The following is a 13630-nucleotide window of genomic DNA, read 5'->3' as shown; positions in this document are numbered from 1 at the left end:
GTACTGGGTGGAAGAGGTGTATAGCATGGACTTCATATGTAGAGATTGTAAGGGATGGTTCAGAGGGAATGGGTTGGTATGAGTAACCAGGGGATAGAAAGACCCCAACACCACCCCCATGGCGACCACCAGGTCATGGGGTATGAGAAAAGGTGAGGCCCCCAGAGGAAAGAGCTGCAGGAGAAGTGGTGTCAGGGGGTAAAATCCAGGTTTCAGTAATGGCTAGGAGATTCAGGGAGTTGCAGATGAAAAGGTCATGGGTTGGGACCAGTTTATTACAGACTGACCTGGCAGTCCAGAGGGCACAGGAGAGAGGGACAAAGTTTGTTGGAGAGATTTGAATGAGATTATCAGGGTTGCTGTAGCGTAGAGGTGAGATTAATTTGGGGGACCGAGATGAATAGAGTGTAGCGATGGTGTGGACACCAGTGCTAGAAGGGGAGCCAGTAGAAGGTGGGCTGGAAGGGAGATTAATGATATGTGGATGGATGTGGGGTGAAGTGACATGGAGAGGGGGGTGGGAGGAGGGATTAGCAGTGAGGTAGAAGGACCCCGGTGGGGTATAAGAGATTGAAAGTGTATGCCGTTCCCAACAACGCCTTGATAAAGAACTCTGTAGACTTCATGATGAGATGGAGACACTCAAAGAAAGGCAAGAAGACCAAGAGAATCGTTCTCGCCGTAATAACTTACGTATCCGTAACATAGCAGAATCAGTCCTTTGCTCTTCTTTAGCATCATTTCTAAAAGATTTTTTTCAATACATGGTGCCAACTCTCACAGATGAAGACTGCCTATGTGACAGAGCCCACAGGGCACTCCGCCCAAAGCTCTCTCCTACTCAAACACCTAGGGACATCATTGTCCGTTTTCATTATTTCCGTTCAAAGGAACGGATCTTGACAGCTATCCGAGACTCTCCAGTGATTTCCTTCCAAGATATGCAGCTGCAAGTGTTTCAGTACCTGGCCCCCTAGACTATTCAAATCTGGCGAGACCTTCAGCCGGTTACTAAGATTCTGCGGCAGCATCAAATCCGTTATCGCTGGGCATTACCCTTTATGCTCCAGGTTTCAGCAAATAACTCTATGCATAATGTTATGACCCTTACTCAAGGTCAAGAATTATTAGCCAAGCTTAATCTCCTCCCGACGCCAACCTCTGTTCCGGTAACAACTACACTTTCTCCCAAACCACAACGTTCTCATCCTCCGTTGCCAGAGTGGACAAGGGTATCCCGTCACCATTCTAAGAACTCTGAACCAACCTGAACTGTGAGGTTACTATATGGTTGTTCAATTTTTTTGTGATAGGGTTTAATTCCCCTGCACAGTCCTCTCTTGTGTTTTTTGTTTTCTGGTTCTTTGCGACCATATGTTATTATTTTTATGTGTATTCAGGTTTATATGCGTTTTTTTCTCTTTCCCCTGCCCCCCCACCCTTGCCTGTCCCTCCCCTCTTTCCTTCTTTCCTTCTCTGTTTTTCCCAATTATTTTATTTTATTTTTTATTTTTTTTTCTCTATATTGACACAGGTTAATGATCCCTGCATTATAGGGATTTTTTGTTTGATTTGGTTATTGCTGACCTTATATGTAAGGGTCCAGGCAGCCCTGACTCTATTAGATGGTCCTTCCACTACCCCCATGCCCCCTTTAATATTTTTGATAAATGTTATGTTGACTGATTTTATTGCGGTCCTTGTTTGGGACCCAATTTAGCAGGGTTTTCACCCAAATGGGTTCTCTGTTTTTTTCTCTTCTTTTTGTTTTTTCTTCTGTGGCTCTTCTATGTTTTTCTCCCCCATCTTTTTTCTCTCTGTCCCCAAAGGTGGCTCTACTTGGGCCAAACTTTTGACTCATTATATCTATGTGTTATGTATTTCTTACATATATTTCCATGTCTCTTAAATTGATATCTATTTATGTAAATGGTCTTAATTCTCCTAAGAAACGCACTGTTTTCTTGGGGGCTTGCATGAGGGAGAAAGCCAATGTTGCATTCCTACAAGAGACGCATCTTACGGGCCTGCATTCCCAGCTTCTAGGTAGGTGGTTCGCCCAGACCTTCTTTGCTTCAGCGAATTGTAAAAAACGTGGGGTGGCCATTTTAATTCAGCGTAATATCCCCTTTGTCCATATAAAAACTGTGATGGACCCAGAGGGTCAATTTCTTATAGTGATTGGTACCCTCCATACTGAGATTTTCACCTTGGTATCAGTGTACGCTCCTAATCAAGAACAGCCTCAATTCTTTGATTCTCTGTTCAGGTGTATTAGCAGAGTGGCACAGGGCCACATTATTATGAGTGGAGATTTTAATACCATTATTGATCCCCTGTTAGATAGATCTAACCCACCTGCAAACCCCTCCGGGATGTCTCTTCCTAGAGCTTCTCGCACTTTCCTGGCTTCCCTTAAACATTATGGCCTTTGTGACTCCTGGCATCTTAAACATCCTCATGCCAAGGACTTTACTCATTTTTCAGCTCCACATCAACATTATTCCAGGATAGATATGATTCACATTCCCTCCTCTATTACATCTCTGGTTACGGAAGCCGGTATTACCCCCTTTACATGGACAGACCATGCGGGTGTTTATATTCTTTTAGATGTACATCGTTCTTGTCATGGGAAGCGTAATTGGTACCTTGATGATTCCCTTTTACAGCATCCCCCCGCTCTACTAGAAATAAAACTGGCTGTGACCCACTATTTGAGGAGAATGCCTCTCCTGATATTACTTCTAGTATCCTTTGGGAAACCCATTAGGCTACTATACGGGGTTTTCTCATTTCTAAAACCTCAGTGGTTAGGAAAGCGACTGCGTAGGAAATTCATCTCCTTGAGTCACAAATCTCCGTTCTATTAATTCAACATAAGACATCCCCTAGCGCCTCCGTGCTAACCCAAATTGAGAAACTATGAGGTCAGCTTAATGCCCTTCTGTCTCGCCACGCTGCGCTTATTTTGCAAAAACTCCGTCAATGCTTTTATGATAAAGCTGACAAAATTGATTCTTTATTAGCCAATAAATAGCGTCGCAGACAAGCATTAGGTGCGATAAACAATTTATACTCTCCGTCTTCTGGATCTCATACCTATGATCCTGAAGTTATGGCTGAGGAATTTCAGACCTTTTATAGTTCCCTTTATAATTTATCAGATTCTTCTTTTCCCACTGCTGCTGGAGCCGAGGGAGTGCATTCATATTTGTCCTCTCCCCCCCTGCCTAGTCTCTCAGAATCTCAATTATCCACTCATAATGATCGTATTTCAGACGAAAAGACAATAGCTGCTATTAGATCATTGCGTTCCTCTACTGCCACAGGCCCTGATGGGTTTACAGCCCAATACTACAAGTTGTTTGCAAAGGAAGTTGCCCCACATCTCATATCTTTAGTTAATGATATTTTGGAGGGCGCTTCTTTTGCTCCTGATATGACTCGGGCTGATATTGTGGTGATCCCTAAACCTGACCGTGATCCTACTCACTGTATTAACTATAGACCGATTTCATTATTAAACGTCGACCTGAAAATTTATGCTAAAATCTTAGTGACTCGGTTAGCTCCTTTGCTTTCTCATTTGATACATCCGGATCAGGTCGGGTTTATACCTGGACATCAGGCATCGGATAACACTAGAAGGGCCATTGATCTAATACATTCTATTCATAAAACAAAACTTCCTTCCCTAATTTTAGTTCTAGACGTGGAGAAGGCCTTCGATTGCATTTCCTGGCCCTTTGTATTCACTGTCCTAGACAAAATGGGCTTCTCGGGTAAATTTTTAGATGGTGTTTTGGCACTCTACCGTTTCCCCACGGCACGGGTTTTGGTTAATGGTGTTTACTCCTACAGTTTTGGGATCACGAACGGTACTCGGCAGGGTTGTCCCCTCTCTCCCTTAATATTTGCTCTCATTATGAAACCTCTGGTGGCAAGGATCCGTTGTAATAGAGCTATCTCGGGAATATCCACAGGCCCCTCTGAATATAAAATTGCATTATATGCCGACGATGTTTTAGTTTCTCTCACTGATCTAGCCCAATCCCTAACTTCACTCCTAGAGGAAATAAATTCATATTCTCAACACTTGGGTTATAAAATTAATGTTACCAAGACTGAAGTTCTCGATTTCTATATCCCAGCTACCCTAAAACAAACCCTAGAGGCCATGTTCCCTTGTACCTGGCATAAAAAAAAGATCAAATATCTTGGTGTCTTCTAAACTCATCACTATCATCAGCTGTTTCAGGCAAACTTTCCTCGCCTTCAAGATTGTATTAAGTCTGATTTGAATGACTGGTCCAATTATTTTATCTCTTGGATAGGCAGAATACTTTCGGTTAAGATGAGCGATCTCCCTCGGCTCTTGTATCTATTTCAGACCCTTCCAATTTACATTCCTCCCTACGTGTTCAAATTCCTTCAGTATCAAACTTCACATTTCATATGGAACCGGAAACGCCCGCAGATCAGACTAAAGCTGCTTCAGCGTCCCACCAGGGGAGGAGGGTTGGGCATTCCTGATTTTAAAAAATATTATTATGCTGCGCAGCTCTCTCATTGTGCTCAGTGGTGTAACTTTAAAGCAAGGAAGGTCTGGGTTGCTATCGAAGCCGAGGAGCTGGGACTGGCTACTGTATCCTCCCTCTTATGGCTACCTAAGATTCATCGCCCCCGGATAGTTTCTTCCCACCCTGTAATTTCCTTTTCTTTAGCAATTTGGGATTTAATCAATAGACGTTTTAAGTTAGCTCCAGGCCTGTCCCCTTTGATTCCATTACTTCACAACCCCATTTTCCCTCCAAGTTTATGCAAATCATCCTTTACTGCCTGGTTATCGGGTAATATCTACTATGTAAATGATATTACTACAGATACTACTTTTCCACCATTTTCTGAAATCCGGGATAGAGTAGCAATTCCATCCACAGAATTTTTTTCGTTCCTACAAATTAGACATTTCCACTCTAAAATTAGTCCGATCTTGATTAGCAGACCTGTGACTACTTTTGAGTCTATTTGTTGGGGACGACCCTCTACTAGGGGTCTTATTTCTACCATTTACTCCTTATTAAGGGAGGAAGTATGTCCCAATCGAGACTCTCATGAATTAGCGTGGGAACGAGATTTGGGGCACTCCATAGATGCTGAGGATTGGACGGAAGTTTGGGACAATCCCGCCGCCAGTTCTATTTGCATCAAAATTAAGGAAAACACTTACAAATTGCTATATCGTTGGTATTATGTGCCATCGCGGCTTCAAGTAGTGTGTCCCGATGCTTCTGATAGATGCTGGAGGGGTTGCGGTAGCGAGGGCACTTTTTTGCATATCTGGTGGACCTGCCCCAAACTAGTCAGTATATGGCAGGAGGTTGTCGATCTCCTCTCGCGCCTCTTTGAGACCATGATTCCATCTGATCGTCAGCATTTCCTACTTCCTGCCCTCCCTATCCCAATATCAGAATAAGTTATTCCAACACATAGTCTCAGCTATGACCTGCCAAATTGCAGCAGACTGGAAAAACACTAATCCTTCTCCTTTGCAGGCAATATTATCACGTATCTGGTATGCCTACAAGATGGAATACATGACTGCTTTATTATGCAATACTTCGAAATCATTTCATAAAACATGGTCCCCCTGGCTGACATACCAAAACATTTCCTCTCCATTTAACATTTAATTTTAATTTTCTTCTACTACACTTAGATTGAAAGAGTGTTTTACTTCCTAGAGTCCACCCACCCTTCTCTCCTCTTATTTTCCCCTGTTTTTCTTATGGTTTTCTTCTCTTTTTCACTCAGACGGTTTGCCACACCGTTGCCGCGAGATTTTTCTTGCTTCTATATCTTTTTCTTTTTATACTGAGAAAATGAATCACTATATTATTGTTCTGCAATGTTACAGTCCTTATTTTAAAAGCATATTCTATGCTGTAATTTATTTTTGAATGTTTGACTGTACTTTTTTATTGTGATTTGCTCAATAAAAAGAGTTTTTAAAAAAAGAGATTTAAAGTGGAGTCCGGGAGGAAGGTAAACAGAGGAGAGGAGATAAGGGGAAGAGGAAGTGGAGGAGACAAGGGGGAAAGGATAAAGGTGGAAGCAAGGGGCAGAACAAAAGATTAGGTAGACATTGAGTGAAGGTGGGAGTTGATGAAACCATTGTAATCGTAAGGATAATGTAGATAGGGGAAGAAAAAGTTGAAAGTAGGAATGAAGACAGAATGTAAGAGTGCAGAATTCCAGAAATACAAGTAAGAGTACAGTGTGGGAAAAATGTGTCAGTAAAACAAAAGTTTATTATTGAGTATAATAAAAGTGGAGATTTGGTGGGAGCAGAAATAAAATAATAAAATAGACAGTGGTTGGAGCTAGATGATATAAGACTTAAAAAAAAGCCAAGGTAAAGTACATTATTATAGAGGTAAACAGACATTAACACAGATAAGTATGCATTAGGATTATATGTAAAGCACAGAGCCGCACAAATAGTAGCAAGGGAGGCACCAGGTTTATGCAGCCAACAACGAGGGAGTTCAGTAATGAAAGTCCTGGTTATATAGTCACAGGATCTTGTAGTATGGAAAATGTAAACTCACAATTGTTCTTCCCACTTTGTCCAATTAATGGTTAGGTTGTTGTTTGCTTGTAGATCGGTGGGTTTTCTTCTGTTTCACTTCTGTTTAACACTGATATAACGCCAATAATCGATTTAAAATGTAATTGGCATTTTAAAATAGGGCACTTATGTGATAGGGCACTCCAGCCAAAGGATACATGGTATGCATGTGGTCTTGTATGAATATATGTGTCTAAATAAAGGCCACCCGTTAATTTGGCATAAAAGCATAGGCGGCACTGAAGGAGTACCAGCAGCAGTGTCTGCGGTGCACATTACCTGCATAACAACAATTGAGAATACGTCAGGAGTATACGTGCAAATCACACATGATGATGGTATAACCTGCACTCTGCTAAGTGTGACGTATAATCCAATATGTTTATAGTAATACTCAGTCTATGAGACAGGTAATATTGAAGGTATATCAGCCACTAATGCGGGGCAACACAGACCCGATCATATGCTGATACTAATTGCAACAAGTAATTATCCAATATACATCTGATTTGAAATATGTGGAAACCTCAAATTGCACAGACACTGTGCTAAGTGGTATATCATAATTAGTGACTGAATGAATTCTAAAATATTAAGTCCATATGATTATTGGACTATTCATGCCATAAGTATGCAATTTAATTATCCACAGCGGATTATGGCCAGTATTCAATTCGTTTTGCACCCGCAATACTTTTCCACCTGCCGCACTTTTCACCTACATCGCATGTTTTGGCCGCGGATACTTATCATGTGCGTCCCCACTATTTGCCGTATTCAATTCCAAAGGACGCGAAAACGCATCCAGGCTAATCTCAAACAGGCGAAAAGTGCTGTCAAAAATGGGGAAATCAACCTGACACCCCCCAAAAGATGCACTAACTTTGGGGATTAATATAGTCCCTGAATAGCCCTACTGAAGCAATTTGGGGTACTTAAGTGCTGTCAATTACTTCTAATTAGTGTCTTTGCACAAGTGGTGAAGAATAGCATTAAGCCAGTGGCGTATCTATAATGGGTGCAGTGTGTGTGGGGCACACGGGCCCCCGGGTCCAGGGGGGCCCCGCACCGCACACATTGCACACATATTATTTTAGACTTACCTGTCCGTGGTCCCACGTCGGGTGTCTGCACTGCTCAGAACACCGGAAATTGGCCGCCGCTGCCATTTTTCTGGTTTTCTGCACATGTGCAGTAGACTCCGGGCACTAGAGTGTGCCCGGAGTCTACTGCACATGTGGAGAATGCCAGAAAAATGGCTGCCAGGCCATTTTCCGGCGTTCTGCGCATGTGCAGTAGACTCCGGGCACACTCTAGTGCCCGGAGTCTACTAAGGCTCCAGTGGCTGGCTAGCCACGTCAGTCGGCTGTTGGCCACAGGGGAGAGAGGAGGGAGCCCCGCACGGAGAGTGCACATGGGCCCCCTCCTCTCTTAAGATGCCCCAGTTTTTTTGGTGACAATAAGTAGTCCTGTCAAATTTGGGGTACATGAAAATGGGTGCAAGCATGGTTTCAAGTTGCTAAAGTAAAGTTTTAAAAAACGCACCTGAAGCAACCACCTGAAATGAAAAAAAAAAACACCTCACCCATACCCGCAGACCCCCCAAAAGTCTATTTCGCTAGTTTTTAAGTTTGTATCCCAACTTTGTACTTTTTTGCCCCATATTCTGTGTTGTTTTGGGGTGTTCTAAACTTTTTTAAGGTTATTTTTGATGCAGTTATACTTTGGGGGGCTGTCCCAAGGGTGCTGAGTGGTTTCCCCATCTTTCCACCCCAAAATAGCGATTTTGCACTTTTTTTCACCACCTATACATAGGCGAAACTTTTCACCTATTACATTGCGTTGACTGTCCGTGGACGCAAAAGTGTTTGTGATTGAATACGGAGATAAGTTTCCGCCAGGCGAAATGACGTCATCCGCGATACTTTTTCACGGATTACGACTTGTCGCCGCTATTTGTAAGATTTGGCAACAATTGTATTACTACCTAAAGGGGCCTATCCACTAGGTGACCTGAAAGACTGAACGTCTAGCGTTCAGACCTTCAGGTCGCCGAGGTGCGGTGCCCGCACTGAACGGCGTTCACTGAACATCACTCAGTGCAGGAGTCCGACCTTCTATCTCTGAACATGCCGAATCTGACGAGCGTCGTCAGGTTGACGGGCATGTTCAGTAGATAATCTAGGTCGGCAAGGACCCAGCGTGCACGCGCATCGCTGGTCCTTACCGGCTATCCATTACACGACTTTGTGAACAATGTGACCTAAACCTTCTGATTTTGGTCGGATTGTTCACAAAGTCATGTAATGGATAGGCCCTTAACAGTGGATAATTTTGTAGATACTGTTTACACTATACTGTATGTAACAATATGACGTAGTAGAATCTCATGATAAGTAAACTGTGATATTAAAATATTTTTTCGTGATTACAACACATGTAAATCAGAGAACCGTATTATATGCTATAAATAAGGACAGCGCACAGTTTTGTTTTTAAACTTTATTCCTTTCACATTCATTTCATTCTTTATCACTCTATACCAGTGGTTCCCAAACTGTGTGCCGTGGCACCCTGGGATGCCTCGGGACACTTGCAGGGGTGCCTCAGGTTGGCGGTCCAGCACCAAATCAAATTATCTATGGTCAATGTGGACAAAAAGAAGCGCAAACCTGTCCACCACCACATAACTGAGCTTAAAGGTGCGTATCCACTTAGCGACATGACATCATTAGTGTTCAGTCGTTTGTTAGTTGCTCGTAAATTGGCCATGTAAATGTCGAAAACGACCAGGGAAGCGCGCGCGCTGGTCGTTCTTGACATCTATCATCTCCCAAACATGCTGGTCAACCTGATGACGCCGTCAGGTTGCCCATGTTCTGGGATAATTGATGAGCCTACACTGAACGACTGAATGTTCAGTGCAGGCACATCACAGACTGTGAAACGACTGCACGATTACAATGTCGTAATCGTGCTCTCGTTTCACAGTCTGTAAGTGGATACGCGCCTTAAGGATGACAGGTAAGCACAATTTACTTCACTATACTACATTTCTGAATTTCTCAATAACAATTTTTTGGCTTAGGGGTGCCATGAAAACAATGCTGATACTCTAGGGTGCCGTTATTCAATAAAGTTTGGGAACCACTGCTCTTTACCTTTGTAATATCTACTCATTTTAATTTTTTGCTCTATGTGACCCTATTTTAAGGGCATATGATAATGATATACAAATATTAAAAAAGAGAGAGCAATAAATAGCACCTTTATTTTGATTTGGAAGGCCTGTGGTTTTAAAGTATACACTCAGCAATATAGAAGAAGAAAGTAGGGCTATGGTGTGGGGCACTCTTGTAAGTGAATAATTGAATTAGTTTAATACATAACTTTTATTAGCAACAATAAAATATTTTTAAGAATGGATAATATAAATCCATCTTCAAAATCAGAAATCACTTGATATAATAAAATCTAAAGGCGAATTATGAATATATACACACAATAACTGGATATATTGGATGGTTGATTAACTTATATAGAAATATCTGTATTGATATTGTCTGGCTTAGTGCAAAAAACAATCCCAAGATATCTTTTGCTACAGCACCTGGTATTCCCTGGGAGTCACCTTCCAAGTACTAATCAGGCCAATTACAGTTTAGCTTCCAAGATCAGATGAGATTGGGCAATCAAGTAATGTATGGCTGTAGATAATATAGGAAAATTTGCACAATTACAGCACAGAACAATATAAATGTAGGACTAATTTGTATCAATAGTCCATTTGTTGGTTAGATATCCCAAGTTCAAAAAAAGAATGCACAAGCAGACTTAGTTTGTGTCACATATCAACAAAATATGTCAAAGTAGTGATAGCGAAGTAAAATATACCGTAGTTTATGCTAATACAGCCTCATTTGTGAATAAAGAGGCACAGCATATATATTCGACATTCATAATAAGCCACACAAAAAAAGACATACAAGATTGATTATACAAATTAATAAAGAATGAATGGTATTAACAATATCCTTCAGGCTAGGAGCATTAATTGTATATATCAAAGTAGGAATACATGTCAAAAATGACAAGAAATATTTGATATACCTAGCACAGAAGACACAGCATTCTCACACGTTGGTATTGAAAAAGGCACACCTGTTAATGGTTCAATTGGGTGAGTAAAAAGAGTCCCACTGAATACTGATGACTAATATGCAGGATATCACATTATAATTACCGCATATACAGATATGCAGATATATATGTCTCCATATGGAGCTGGACACAAAATAACAATGAGAGTTCTATTGACTCAAAAAATAAAAATAACCATGTCCAGAATGAGGCTGTATTAGCATAAACTACGGTATATTTTACTTCGCTATCACTACTTTGACATATTTTGTTGATATGTGACACAAACTAAGTCTGCTTGTGCATTCTTTTTTTGAACTTGGGATATCTAACCAACAAATGGACTATTGATACAAATTAGTCCTACATTTATATTGTTCTGTGCTGTAATTGTGCAAATTTTCCTATATTATCTACAGCCATACATTACTTGATTGCCCAATCTTGTCTGATCTTGGAAGCTAAACTGTAATTGGCCTGATTAGTACTTGGAAGGTGACTCCCAGGGAATACCAGGTGCTGTAGCAAAAGATATCTTGGGATTGTTTTTTGCACTAAGCCAGACAATATCAATACAGATATTTCTATATAAGTTAATCAACCATCCAATATATCCAGTTATTGTGTGTATATATTCATAATTCGCCTTTAGATTTTATTATATCAAGTGATTTCTGATTTTGAAGATGGATTTATATTATCCATTCTTAAAAATTCACTATATGGTACTTTATTTTATTGTTGCTAATAAAAGTTATGTATTAAACTAATTCAATTATTCACTTACAAGAGTGCCCCACACCATAGCCCTACTTTCTTCTATATTGCTGAGTGTGTACATAATGGGCTTTGGGAGCACCACCAACGATCATAAATTACGGATAATTATCTGCTAATGAGAAAAGGTTGGTTTATGATCTAATTTATTATTCTTTTGTTCTGTGCAGTATCCTTCCCTCTCCTTGTTTTAAAGTATACCCAATAAATGATTTATTTTATTATTTGTTATGAGGGATTGAGTGAACCCAATTTATGACTGATTCCTCTTTTTCCATTGCATCAATTGTACTTACTGTAATTAAACCAACAAAAATAAAGACATACTATACTGTTTGAAAAAACTATAACATGTTTATATTTACATCTTACACCAGCTCTTAATCCTAGGTTCCCAATATTTAAAAATGAAATGACACAATAGAGAATACACAACTAAGTATAAAAATGTATTAATATGTTCACAAAGGTCATCTGCAAGGTGCTGCCCAGTTTCTGAGCACTATAGAATGAATGTAATAAATCAATGTAAGTCTCCTTAGTAAAGGTATACGTGCACTTGTGATATTAGTTTGGATACAATGGTACTATGGAAAATACTGTATATTTAATGTGGGAAGTACATTAGTATTAGTAATAGGACATTCTAAAAAGAGAAATGTTTACCAAGCTATTCATACAGAACACTGAGACATGCCATTGTACTTAGCTAGAGTCCTCTGTTTTTCCAAGCCGTAAAGAAAAGATGTGTTAAAAATATGTATTGGTTTTGTTTGTTTTTTTAAATTAGATATAATTATAGTTATTGCTTTTGATTCCCTTGTTTTATGGACTAATCCAACAGTCGCCTTCCCAGTGTATTAGGAACCAGAGGCCAGAGTTACCAACCAATCAAAATATTTATATGGAGAACTGTCTAAAATTGTACTGATTTTTTTTTTTTTACTGACATATAAGCTATATAAAAATGTCACAAGAGCTGAATGGCAGGCAGCATCTACAGAAATAGGGGGCTCAGGAATTATAATTAAGGGGTCAAAACATCAGAAATCATCTCCCATTTATTAGTGTTACTTACAGTAACTTGATGCTTGCCTGTTACAAAAAAAGACTACTGAAATATATCATTACAATAAAGATGCAAAATAAACTTTTCTTAACAGAAAAAAATGAAATTTAGTTACATTTATTTATTTGCCATCCTAAATCACATTTTATTTTGTGGCTATTTATTCTTTAGGAACTGTCTTGTCTTCCAAAAATGTTTTGACTCTAGATTCACATTGATTGGACAATAAATCTCCGTGTGTTTTATATCATATTTAAAATATGTTTTGCTTAATTTCCCAATCTTTCTGAAATGATACTGTTTTATCCTGGGAGAATGTACTTTCATTAGTTAGTTATGTATAATTCAAGGACCTGGCTCACTGATCTACTTATTATTCCATTTTTGACCTTCAAAGTTAAAATATTTGACTATCACATATGAGAAGCATATTCAAACAGTCCTCTGTATGCATATGGGTAAAATCGAATAGTCACATCTGTGCACACATTTTAGTTGACGCAATATATTTTATTCGTTGTTACTGGCCTTTTGAAGGCAGGGATTGTATGCATTAATATGCATAAGAGCAGCTGACTCTACAATGTTCTCTCAAACTACAAAATTAGTAATAAGAAGCTGAATCTTTTTGAAGCAGAATATGAACTGAAATACCATGTTTCAAATAACATTTGTTTTTCATGTACAATGTATTAATTGCTCTTGGATGGAGAGCTGTTGGAATAAAACAAAAATAGACTATTCGTTTTTTAAATAAACTCTTTATTTAGAAGGTTTTATATTCAACAGTGTAATAGTTTTAAGTATCGTTAAACATGAAATAAATAAGATGGTAAAATCACTTGTTAGGACAAATAAAAACTAAATGTCATAAACAAAGCTATTAGCTAGAAATGTACATGGACGCCAGTATTTTGGATCTGGATTCATCTTCGTGTTATAGGGGCATATCCAATTACCTGCGGGACCTCTCCTGCGAGTAATTGAGGCTTGAAAGTCCCGCGGCGCGG

General features: G+C 39.6%; 1 pseudogene; it reads right to left on the bottom strand.

Moving 5' to 3' along the window:
• Positions 1 to 10232: 10232 nt before the first annotated feature.
• On the bottom strand, positions 10233 to 10349 carry LOC148535386 (5S ribosomal RNA; annotated as a pseudogene).
• Positions 10350 to 13630: the final 3281 nt, after the last annotated feature.

This window comes from Taudactylus pleione, unplaced genomic scaffold (genome assembly GCF_031769625.1).
Source record: "Taudactylus pleione unplaced genomic scaffold, aTauple2 ptg000053l, whole genome shotgun sequence".
Classification (NCBI taxonomy): Eukaryota; Metazoa; Chordata; class Amphibia; order Anura; family Myobatrachidae; genus Taudactylus; species Taudactylus pleione.
The sequence above is the reverse complement of the archived record's forward strand: the minus strand, read 5'-3'. Positions and strand labels throughout refer to the sequence as shown.